The 13,000-nt window shown below is 40.6% G+C and overlaps 1 protein-coding gene across 18 annotated transcripts in view; it reads left to right on the forward strand.

Annotated features, from left to right (window-relative positions):
- Window positions 1–13,000, forward strand: part of KIAA1217 (KIAA1217 ortholog) — a 527,643-nt gene that overhangs the window by 307,991 nt on the left and 206,652 nt on the right. The window lies entirely within an intron of this gene.

The following is a 13,000-nucleotide window of genomic DNA, read 5'->3' on the forward strand; positions in this document are numbered from 1 at the left end:
TGCCCTCTGTCCTGGAATGTTAGTCATCTTTGTGTGTGACCCTGTGACGCTCTGATTGGGACCCAAACTGGGGCCACTGAGCAGTCAAACAGCTCTATTAACAGAGATGTCAGTGTCCTTATTTTTTATTTACTAGGAATAAATGAGTAATTGATATCCTGTTTTCAGATTTCCATGACTGTATCCCTCTTCTCTTCATAGCTACAAAATGTCCTCAGGAACAGTGTAATTAAATATAGCTTTGTCTCTTTATTTTTGAGACCCACATTTATGTCTCTATTTATAGCTTATCTTAGGACCTCTGTGATTCCATGTGCTGAACTGGTCTCCGTATATATCTCTGTATAAGCTGGGGTCCCAGTTTTGTTAATTGAATGTGCAGCGTGAGGTAGGAAATCACTGTCCTTTTGTATGTATCTTTCCAAGATTCAAAGCTAATGATATTGTTTGATAGGATTTACTAATAGCACTGTTACAATTTATAACATATTCATTCGTACTGTATTAAACTATCCATCGCATTGTGCTTGTTACTCAGAGGAAAGTAAGACTTCTTGTACTCTTAATGAAAAAAATCTCTTCTCTGGGTAAGACCCTATAGAGTACTCCCCTTGTTCTAGAGCCAAAGAAGAAAGACGTAAGAACATCTCTTGTTGGATACTTAGCCCTTTACAGACCTAAGGGAGCAGTGAAAGAGTGTCCCCTCTAAGGACAGCTCTAAGGGAGCACGTCAGTGGGAAGCTGAGTGTAAACACTCCTGTATTTAGCAAACCAGACGTTATTTAACTTCTCAGAGTCTTCATCTTCTCACCAGTTAATTAAGATTAAGAATACTTAGGATACTGGCTTTATTGACATCTAAGTATATTCATATAATGTAGTTAGTGCTGTGCCTTTTTCTCCCAGTGTAGGTGCTCAATAAGAGGTAATTATTTGATTACTGAATATTAATATGCTACCGAAAGGATCTTGAGCAGGTTTGGAGAATAAGCCATTAGCTAGCAAAGAAATAATAATGGAAAATGCACTTAGGCAAATGCACTAAGCGAATATGGTTTCATGGGTTTGCCTAAAATATAGGAAATACTTTTTAAAAATAAGGAAAAATAAGGGTAAAAGAATCTCTCTTGTTGACTTAAGGCCTTGTTTGATTTGTCTCATGTGTGACTTACATGAGACTCAAAAGCATGGACTGTTTTAAGAATAACTAGGAACTTAAAAGTAAGGCTGTTTGATCCTTTGAACAACTCTTTTAGTGACTTAAGAAGATATAAACGGAGGTCATCAGTCAGGAAGCGCATAGTTTCCAAAGAAACTTTTTAGAAAAGGCGAAGGGAACCCTTCCAAGGAATCCTGATGCAGATCTCTCATTTAAGAGGAGTGCAGGCTTTCTGAACCTCTGACCCTGTCATCTATCTGGGTGGTGTCAGGGGACTCCTTGCCCTCTTCTGCCTTATGGATCCAAACCAACTCCTAGAGAAACAGCGGGGTCGTTTTAGAGAAGAAAGCAGAAAAGTCCACGAAGATGCCTGTTACAAACGTAGCATTAGATGCGTGTCTGATTGCAAAAGACGTTAGTCGTAGGATCTTCAGTGGCTAAGCATCAGCCGTATTAATACACCTGAATCTGTGAAAGTGGATTTCAGGTATTTACGAGGAAACTCTCACTACAGAGGTTGAATAGAAAAAGATAGGAGAATCCTGCGGTCCTGACTGTGCTTTAATGAAACTTAGGTACAGGAAACATAAGAGGCCAGTCTCAGGAAGGTAGGGAAAGTAGGAGGAAACCCAATGGGATGAGCAAAGAAGTGCTTGAATAGCCGAGACCTGAACAGGAATGCTGTGCCAAGCAGGGGCCTGGCAGAGGGCCGAGAAGGAGGACCAAGAAACAGCAGCAGAGCTCGAGCAGGAAATGAGAAGCAACTTTCAAAACACATCAGGGGAGACCTTCTTTAAGTACATCAGAAACAACAAGACAGGGAAATGTTGTTTCTCTGTTCCCCAGAGGGAGGAGTTGGTTTTAAATGACAGCGATAGGCCAAGTTGTCTACTCTTTTCCCCTGCATAGAAGCATAACGTCATTGTTTTAGTAGAATCTGGTAGTCTTGAGCTGGAGTAGGGAACATTATCAGAAGAGCTGGAGGAAGGCTGTTTTAGCAGGCTGCGTGTGTGTGTGTGTGTGTGTGTGTGTGTGTGTGTGTTGTTGTTGTTGTTTATGGGTCTAGTTCCCTGAACAGGGATGGAACCTGGGCCTCCTGCATTTGGAGCTCGATGCCTTCACCACCGGACTACCAGTAAAGTCCCAGAAGTGATTATTTTTCACTACACAAATCTTGAGCTAAGTGGCTACCCATCGGAGCATATTGAAAGTGTGTTTAAATAGAAACTAATATTCTTGGTGCAATGGGTAAAAAGGGTCATAGTGAGACAGTTAAAAAGGGATCAGTACCAGATCCAGTGCTTATTCAAAATATTCTATAATCTGTAAGATGTGCAGGAAACACAGAACATGACCAGGCTGCTAGTGGGAATGGGGAGAAGGGAGCGATTTAGGTCAAGATGGTCTTGGCCATTTGGGAGGCATGGTTATAAATGAAGTAGTGGAAGATAAGGTCAGGGCAGAAGGGTAGTGGGCGTAGGAGAATACTTGCATTTTCATATGTAAGCATCATGATGGTCCTGATTTGAATGCATTCTTAGAAGGCATACATTTTGAGTTTATCTGATGGTTTGTTTTTTACCCAAAGCAGTGTTGAGTTGGTTTCTTTCTGAGCCCTGCAAGTTGCCTTTTTTCTGGGCCAACTACCTTCTAAGAATAGTTTAAGAGAGGTCTTGTAGGTATAAAGCTCAAAATCAATAGGCCAACCTACAAGATCAGGTAACAGAGGACCTTGTAGTAAGTTCAGGTCTTAGCCTTGGGTAAGCAAGGATCTAGTCTTAGCTCTGCAATAAGAGTGAAGTCATTGAAAAGAGTCATAAGGATGGTTAACAAATTGGGAAAAATAAAGTGCCCAGGTGAAACAAAACTCAAATAAAGTGACATTTTTTTTTTTTTTTAATTTTTTTGCCCTGCCAGGATCTTAATTCCCTGATCAGGGATTGAACCCACACCCCCTGCATTGGAAGCACAGAGTCTTAACCATTGGACCATCAGGGAAGTCCCCAGTGATAAGTTATTAATGTTAAGTATCTGAAGGACTTTTTAAAAAAGCCACATTAGTGATATGTTTTATATTTCTTCTGATGAAAAGGAGGGCAAAGACTTACCTGAATAAAGGATTTGGAATAGATTTAAAGATTGTATGACCCTTATAAAATGTTGAGATAAGGTTGTGAGGAACAATGTATGTTTCCTTCTAAGAGATCTTTAAAAGTATGAGTGATTGTATTTTGGGGATGAGTACATTTGATACATTTATAAAATGTTTGACTTTGATATTAACTAGGCGGCGAAGGAGATGAACCTTGGGATCGCTTTCAACTGAGTGTATTTTTTTTTAATATTTATTTTTATTTATTTATTTGGCCGTGCCAGGCCTTACTTGCAGCACACGGGATCTTTGATCTTTTTTGCAGCACTTGGGCTCTTTAGTTGTGGCATTCTAACTCTTAGTTGAGGCATATGGAATCTAGTTCCCTGATCAGGGATTGAACCCAGGCCCCCTGCATTGGGAGCATGGAGTCTTAGCCACTGGACCCCCAGGGAAGTCCTATATATATTTGTATTGGTTTTATTGGCATTTTCCTCTTCCTACTACAGCTGTGTGTTTAGCTGCCTTCTAATGGCTGTGTAAGTCTTTTATGGTAGTATTTATAAGCTTTTATTATATTTGTTTGCTCAATTAACAGTCTCCTTGATGCCGCTCAGCTCTGTAAATGGACAAAGTCTATCTTGTTCACCATCGTGACTTCAGTTCCAACCCATTACCTGGCACGCAGTTGTAATATTTGTAGAATGAATGATGACGTGGAATGAAGTATGACTTAAGTTGTGGGCTTAGAAGGTTGTCATTTTTAGAATGATTTGTTAGAGGCTCAGTTCAGTTCAGTCGCTCAGTTGTGTCCAACTCTGTGACCCCATGGACTGCAGAGGCTAGAATATCACTAAAATGGATTTCCCGATCTTGAGCATTTTGTTGAAGTCCTGTTGCTGAAATTGTCTGTTATTTGAATCAAAGGATGTCCTCTCTAATCATCTTGTGAAATGTAAATGGGATCCACACAACTGTACTTGAATGTCCCTAACCACAGTATTCATAATTAACAAAAAGTGGAAATAACCCAAATGTCCATCAATTAATGAATGAATAAATAAAGAGTGGTATCTCTACATGACTTAGCGACTAAACAACAGCAGCAATACAGTGGAATAGTATTTGGCAATGAAAAGGAGTGAAGTATTGATACATGTTACATCATGGATATATTTTGAAAACATTATGCTATTCAGAGAGAATCACATATTATATGATTCTACTTACTGTGAAATGTCCAAAACAGGCAAATGCACAGAGATAAATGGTAAACTGGTAGTTGCCTGAGGCCGAGAAAGTTAAGAGGAGACGGGAAGTGAGTGCTAGTAGGCGTGGGGTTTCTGAATATGACTGCCATCGTGGTTGTCCAGCCCTGTGAATATTCTAAATGCCGTTAAATTGTGTACCTTTGCTTTGCAGTTTTTTTAAAAAGATGAGTACTAGGTACTGAAGTTTTGAAAAATATTTATATATGTATGTACTTATTTTTGGCTGTGTCAGGTCTTAGAAGCAGAACTTAAGATCCTTGTTGCAGCTCATGGGCTTCTCTCTAGTTGAAGCTCGCAGGCTCAGTAGCTGTGGCTTGAGGGCTTAGTTGTTCCTCAAAGCCCACCAGGGATGGCACCAGTGTCCCCTGCATTGGAAGCTGGATTCTTAACCACTGGACCACCAAGGAAGTCTCTTTTTTTTTTTTTTTGCAATTTTTAAAGCCTTATTTATTTATTTTTGGAAATATAATTGATTTACCATATTATATTTGTACAACATAGTCATTCAATATTTTTATAGGTTGTACTTCATTTAAAGTTATTATAAAATATTGGCTATATTTTCCCTATTTTTTTTTTGCAATTTTTAAAGCCTTATTTATTTATTTTTGGAAATATAATTGATTTACCATATTATATTTGTACAACATAGTCATTCAATATTTTTATAGGTTGTACTTCATTTAAAGTTATTATAAAATATTGGCTACATTTTCTGTGCCTAGAGTATATCTAGGGGTTTGTTGTTGTTTTGGCCACACCACGCGGCATTCAGGGTCTTAGTTTCCCAACCAGGAATTAAGCTCCTGCCCTCTGCAGTAGAAGCTCGGAGACTTAACTGGAAGTCCCCAGTTGTACACTTTAAATAAGTGCATTCCTATTGCCAGTCACCCTGGTAATAGACCTCTAGCGAGAAAAGAACATGAAGAACATATTCAGACAGTAGAAAATTCAGCTGTTTTTTCTACTGTCCGGTTTTGCCTTTGGCCAAGGGTATCTAAACAAGCAGGGTTTCCCCGGTGGTGCTAGTGGTGAAGAACCTGCCTGCCATTGCAGGAGACACAAGGGAAGAGGGTTTGATTCCTGGGTTGGGAAGATCCCCTAGAGGAGGGTATGGCAGCCCACTCCAGTATTCTTGCCTGAAGAATTACATGGACATAGGAGCCTGGAAGGCTACAGTCCATTGGGATGCAAAAGAGCCGGACACTACTGAAGCGACTGAGCGCAGCACAGCACATGGCATCTAAGAATTATATTTGGCAAACACTTTTTATACAAAACAAGCAGTGTAGGGTCTTGGCTGTCTTGCCTTAGAAAGGGTGCAGACCTCCTAACCCTGCACGTAGCACAGAGGATCTTCAGTGTGGATTTCTGTGTCTGTGTCACCCTTTACAACATGGACGAGGGTGCTGTGACCCCATCCAGTTCAGTACTGCGTCCATGGCCTGCGATTTACCCAGGGCCTGGCACAGGGCAGGAGGACCGCATTGTTTATTGCATTATCTACAGTTAAATATAAAGCGCTGGGCAGGTTTTGCTTTCAGACAAGGTACAGACTCTGTTTTGTGCTTGACAGAGTTGCTTGCTTAGAAAATGCTTTTAAAAAATTTTTTATTGAAATGATTTTCAACAAGAATGCCAAGATTGTTCAATGAGGAAAGGACGGTCTTCAGCAAATGAGACTTTCAAATATTGCATGATTCCAACTCATAGGACATTTCTAGCATGGTCCCATTCCTAGAGAGAGGAAGTGAAATGGTGGTTACCAGGGACTGGGGGGAAAGGGGTATGGGAGTTGGCGATTAAAGGCTATGGTTTCACTGGGGAAAGCTGAAAAAGATGACGCTGATCCACAAGAGTGCAAATGTGCTTCATGCCAAAACTGGACACTTAAGAGTGGTTAAAAAGGTAAGTTTTATGTAATATACTTTGCCACAATAAAAACATTATTTTCAAAAGATAGAAAATATTATTTTCAAATGAGAACATTTACATGTACAGACAAAGGCTGCCATCGAAGTTCCCATGTCCCCTGTCCCACCATAAATATCCTCAGGTGCTTCCTCTAGAACATAGCAAGCACAGGAAGCATTGCCTCACCTAGATCCTTTCACAGCTTTTACTCCAAATTACCCAGTGACCCAACCAGTGATTGACAACATTTTCAACAGTGCTTTACACGCTGTTGTGAAAACCGTGGGATTTGTTAGTCATCATCTGGACCAGACTCTGGGAGATTCCGTAGTGTGGTTTTGTTTCTGTTATTAGTGCTCTACTGAATTTTCACTAATTTATTCCTTTCAGTAATTTAAAAAATATATTTATAAGAAATGCATTTTTGAAAGATAATACCACGTCTCATAAGCTGTTTCTTACTAGAAACCAAAGACTTCCTGATAATGATGGAGTGCCATTTTGATGCTTGGAAAGGGGTCTGGAAAAGAATGCTGTGTATCCATTATTTCTTCCATGACCTATGGCTTACCATCTTGGGTTGGACTGTCCGTGCATACCTCACTTTGTGGGAGCAAGACGCATAGGAATTGGTTAATCTGCAGACTTCACATTTTTCATTTGCCTTTTTCCTAGACTTTTTGCCATTTTCAGCAATGAATAGGACATTTTTAGAAAACTCTTGAAATGTTTTCTAAATTTAAGTGAGTTTGAGGTCCAGAAGACAACCAACAAATGTTGAATCCAGCCTTAGAGTCTTCAGAAGTGAGGCATAGTCTTTGTCCCCGGTGTGGGTCATTTTCTAGGTTCTTCTGTCAAGGATTCTTTCAGGGACCTTCCCAGGAGATTCTAGTGTCCAAAATACAAGGCTTTTGTCTGTACCTTTCAGAACACTTGGGCTCCCCTGGCTGCTCAGATGATAAAGAATCTGCCTGCAATTCAAGAAACCTGGGTTCAATCCCTGAGTCAGGAAGATATCCTAGAGAAGGAAATGGCAACCCACTCCAGTATTCTTGCCTAGAAAATTCCATGGACAGAGGAGCCTGGCAGGCTATAGTCCATAGGGTCTCAAAGAGTCAGACAGGAATGAGCAACTTTCATTTTCTTTCCAAACACTTAACATCTCATTATGAAACTAACAGCAACCTTCTTAGCCTGCGTCCCTCAATCCTAAGGGTCACATCTAAACGGCAGTGAAGTGAATGACTTCAATGGCCCTTTCTGGAGGACAGAGAGAGACTCTGCAAGTCGTGTAGGATGTACTCATGCTGGAAAGAACCTCATGAAATGATTCATGCCTTCAAGCTGGGCTGAGTTTAATCCTTCAGAGAGAGGCAACTGTCACGTTTTTCAGATATTGAGCGTACTTTATCATTTTGACCTGGATGCTCAAGGCATTCCTCTGTGTCTAACCTAAAACTGGTTTGAAGTGGGTTTTCTTTTCACATGGTATAAGTTTATATATTCTTCCTGGCTGTAGAAATAATACATGTTCCTTTTAAATGGTCATCAGTTTAAGATATTTTAAGTTTATTTCCTAGATTCTTTTCTTGTGGCTTTGAAAATGAGACAAAATTGACTCTTATGATACAAATAACTCTTAAGGAAGAGTAATTTCATCATAACAGAATCATGTAGAAACTCTTTTACAAGGATGTCTAAAAAAATGTAAACCAATATCTCTAGAATAAATTCCATTTACATGGAGAAGGAAAACTTTGAGTCCAAGTGACACATTTAGATCCAGTTTGGTTCCTGAACTAGCTTTTTAAAGCAAATTTTCAAGCTTGATTTCCTTATCTATAAATTGAAGAAACACATTTTTCTCAGGATTGTGTAAACTGAATGTAATGTTACACGCGAAAGACCCTGATAGGAATCAGGTACACAGAGTAGCTTCGCAGATAATCCTTTATCTTCCCATACCTTCTCCATCTCTTCCTAACTTCTTCTTCTTTTTTTTTTTTTTAACAGATATTATCCCTTTTTAGACATATCTCTCTTTTTTTTAATATTTGTTTATTTATTTGACTGCACTGGGTCTTGGTTGGGACATGTGAATTCTTGGTTGAGGCATGTGGCCTCTATTAATTTCCTGACCAGGGATTGAACCTGGGCCCTCTGCATTGGGAGCATGGGGTCTTAGCCACTGGACCACCAGGGAAGTCTCAAGATATCTCTTCATGAGCATAGAAAATATGTTTTTTTCTTGATTGTAACACTGCAGTTTAGTCATTGAACATATTTTTCCCACTTTTTGTCCATTCGAAAAAATCTTCATCACAGTTCATTAGTTACTGCATGTGTGTGCTCAGTCACGTAGTCTTGTCTGACTCTCTGTGACCCTTTGCACTGCAGCCCACCAGGCTTACATGTCTATGGGATTTTCCAGGCAAGAATACTGGAGTGCGTTGCCATTTCCTATTCCAGGGAATATTCTCAACTTAGAGATCAAACCCATGTCTTCCACATTAGCAGCCAGATTCTTTACCGTTATGCCACCTGGGAAGCTGCTCATTAGTTATTACCTAAATCTAAAATTTCAATTTAGGGACTTCCCTGGCAGCACAGTAGTTAAGACTCCATGCTGCCACTGCAGGGAGCACAGGTTCGATCACTGGTGGGGGAACTAAGATTTGGCACAGCCAAAATAAATAAATCAATTATTTAAATAAATAAATAAATTTTCTGTTTAAAGAAAATTAGCCTTCTGAGTGGAAAGAAATCCTGTGCCATCCTTTGTAAAGGATTTTCTCTCTTACTGTCATAGTAGCATGTTTAGGGCTTGACTTCAGCCTTCCATGGACCTATTGAGTGAGTCGGTTCAGATGCTAGCAAACTCCCAGGTAAGATGATACTCAGGAATTCTGGTATTATTTGTACCAGTAACCAGGGACCAGATAACGTGCTTTACATGTGTTTCAAGTGTAATTTCACAGCTCTCCACTGGGTATTATCACTATGTTAGAGGAAAGAAAGTGAAGATCCTGAGGCCAGTCCACTCACACAGGATGGCACACTGAGAAGGTTCTAGACCAGGGCTACACCAGGGTGCCTGAGTCTTTTAGTATTTTCCACAGTTTGATTGCATTTAGGGGTCATGACTTGGAGAAGGAAATGGCAACCCACTCCAGAACTCTTGCCTAGAGAATTCCGTGGACAGAAGAGCCTGGTGGGCTGCCGTCTATGGAGTTGCACAGAGTCAGACATGACTGAAGCGACTTAGCAGCAGCAGGGGTCATGACTGTGTGGAGGCTATCCTGCATGACTATCTCTTGACATGCAGGATAACAGGATCCCACCAAAGGCAGTGTTCATCTCACAGGGCAGTTTCTCCTTTCCTCTGATGCCGTATTCTCTCCACTGTCCCCGCTTGCCAGGATAATAGAGTGACTGTTGAGAATGTGTTCATCAGAGTAGCTAATTCCAAGGGTTCATAGTATCATGATATCAGTAAAAAGACCTACTTTGTAGGTTGTGCAGTTCTATGTGGAAGGAGAGGAGAATCTATGCGACTTTCTTGGTGGTCCAGTGGCTAAGACTCCACGCTTTCAATACAGCGGCTCAGGTTCGATCCCTTATCAGGGAACTTGACCCCACATGCCTGAACTAAGCCTGCATGCCGCAATTAAGACTCAGCACAGCCAAAAAATAATTCAAAAGTAATAATAATTATTTTTAAATGAGAAGAATGAAAGGAGAGCCTAATCAGGACTTGATCTCCAGGCCTTTGGGTATCCAGGAGGAAAGGGGGCTGCCTGGTTTGGCATCTGTCCTGGAGAAGCATGAGCTCAACCACAAGGGCTGTGTTACTTCATCCCAACTCCCATCTCTCCCCTCCTATCCCCATGGCAACCACCACAGGGCTGAGGTCAGGCAAGTCTCCTCTGACCCAAACAGGAGAAATCTTGTTTGGCAAAATTTATTCTTGGGAGTCTTCTTTGGCCTTAAGCTGCCACCACAAGAACTCTCCAGACAGCACCCTCTGTCATTGAGTTCACTGTCTCACATTTAGTTGACTGTTCTTTTCTTCCTTGATATCCATCTTATAAGGAATCATAGGCTTTGCTTGGAAATTATGTTCAAGTAAGCAGAAGTATCTCAGCATTCAATCCAGCTTGTTAGTGGCAGGAATATTCTTTGCCTGTGTGTGTGAAAGAGACTGTGAAAATGTGTCTGACGCATGTTACTTGGAGAGAGTTCTCTGTCATCTAATCCATCAAAATGCAAATCCTCTGATCTGATTGCTTTACTTTTTCCTAACTGTGTATATGTGTTATGCTCAGTAGGCTGCCAAGTCCATATGAATTAGCGCTGCTTGTTATCTTTTTCCTTCTCCTGTCAAAATAACCAGCCATCATTATGCAAAGGAAATGCATTCTTCCTGGGCTAAAGTGGGGCTCAGTGCCCCAACTTACAAATTAACGTTTTCTTTCTGGAAGCATTCTGTCATCATACGCAATAGGATTCCCTCATGTCTTCTGCATGTTGGCAAAATCTTTATTAACCCCAGTTGAATTGATAGTCATGAGATGGCTTGGAAGATTGTCATGCCAAGGTGATTACTCCTCCTCTATTCCTGAAAGAGACTTCACAGAGTTGTTTTTAAATTGTATTTAAATCACTATCTGGAGTTGAATTCTTTTGTTTTTCTTTTCAGTGAGACTGGATGTTTACCTCATTGCTTCCACTTCTAGATAAGTATAGCGTCTCCCTTATCTGAACCCAACACTCCTGGGAAAACTTTAGGGAATTAAATCAGGAAGACAAACTATGCCTGCTCATGCTCAGTCATGTCCAAGTCTTTGTGACTCCATGGACTGTAGCCCACCAGGCTCCTCTGTCCGTGGGATTTTCCAGACAAGAATACTGCAGTGGATTGTCATGCCCTCCTCTAGGGAATCTTCCTAACCCAGGAATCGAACCCACGTCTCTTGCGTCTCCTGCATTGGCAGGCAGGTTCTTTACCACTGTCGCCACCTGGGAAACCCAGCTGTGATGTAGGTACATGGTAAAGTCTTCAAATCATACCTGAAGCCATGTATACACCCACAAAATTAAAAGCTTCTGCCTTCAATTCTCGGTTCCTCTTTCTAAAAGTAACTATTGTTAATCTCTTGTTGGATCATTTCTAAAGGTGGTACATGCATGTCCCAGCAGATAACATGCATGTGTGTGCTCAGCGCTTAGTCGTGTCCAACTCTTTTTCCAGACAAGAACACTGGAGTGGAGTGCTCCTACTGCAGATCTTCCCAACCCGGGGTTTGAACCCACATCTCTTGTGTCTCCTACTTTGGCAGGCAGATTCTTTACCACTGCACTGCATGGAAAGCCCCAGATATATGCCTGGCTTCTTTCTATATTTCTATAAATTATATGCAGTTGTTCCATACTCTGCTTCTTTTCTTAGTATTTTTATTTATTTATTTGGCTGGGCCAGGTCATAGTTGTGACATGTAGGATCTAGTTCCCTGAGCAGAGATCAAATCCAGGCCCCTTTTACTTTTCTTTAGAGTTTAACTTTCCTAGGTTGTAATATTTGACCCTTCTGAAGTTTGTGTTGAAGTGAGAAGTTTTATAGGGACCCAGCTTTATTTCTTTTTCTAAGAAGCTAATCAATGGTGCCACTACCCTTGACTGTACAATTAATCGTTTCACCATTGATTAGAAATACCACCTGGTGAGATCCAGTTTTTTTTTTTTTTTTTGGTATGGTCGTGAGTTTTAACCGTACATCTCTCCGTCTTTTTTTTTAAACTTTTAATTTTATATTGGCGTGTAGTCTATTAACACTGTTGTGATACTTTCAGGTACACAGTAAAGGGACTCAGCCATACATAAACAAATATTCATTCTTCCCCAAGCTCCCCTCCCATCCAGGCTGCCACATAATTAATATTGAGCAGAGTTCCCTGTGCTATGCAGTAGGACCTTGTTGGTTATCCATTTTAAATATAGTAATGTACATACGTTGATCCCAAATTCCCTAACTATCCCATACCCCCATCCTTATCCCCTGGCAACCGTAAGTTTGTTCTTTTAAGTCTGTGAGTCTGTTTTATATATGAGTTCATTTTTATCATTTCTTGTTAGATTCCACATGTAAGGGATGTCATATAATATTTCTCCTTTTCTGTCCAACTTACTTTACTCAGTATTTATCATCTCTAGGTCCATCCATGTTACTGCAAATGGCATTATTCATTCATTTTAGGGCTGAGTCCATTGTACATATGTACCACATCTTCTTTATCCATTCCTTTGTCGGTGGATATTTAGGTTGCTTCCATGTCCTGGCTACTGTAGACAGTGCTGCAATGAACACTGGGGTGCATGTTTCCTTTTGGATCCTGTTTTTCCCCAGATCTATGCCCAGGAGAGGGATTGCAGGATCCCACTCAATGGTAAAAATATTCTAAGAATAGAATTACCATACTGTTCTCCATACTGGCTGTACCAATTTACATTCCCACCCACCTCCACACCCTCAGATTCTGCTTGGTTGTGAGTCTGTTCCTCCTGAGC

This window comes from Bos javanicus, chromosome 13 (genome assembly GCF_032452875.1).
Source record: "Bos javanicus breed banteng chromosome 13, ARS-OSU_banteng_1.0, whole genome shotgun sequence".
NCBI lineage: Eukaryota > Metazoa > Chordata > Mammalia > Artiodactyla > Bovidae > Bos > Bos javanicus.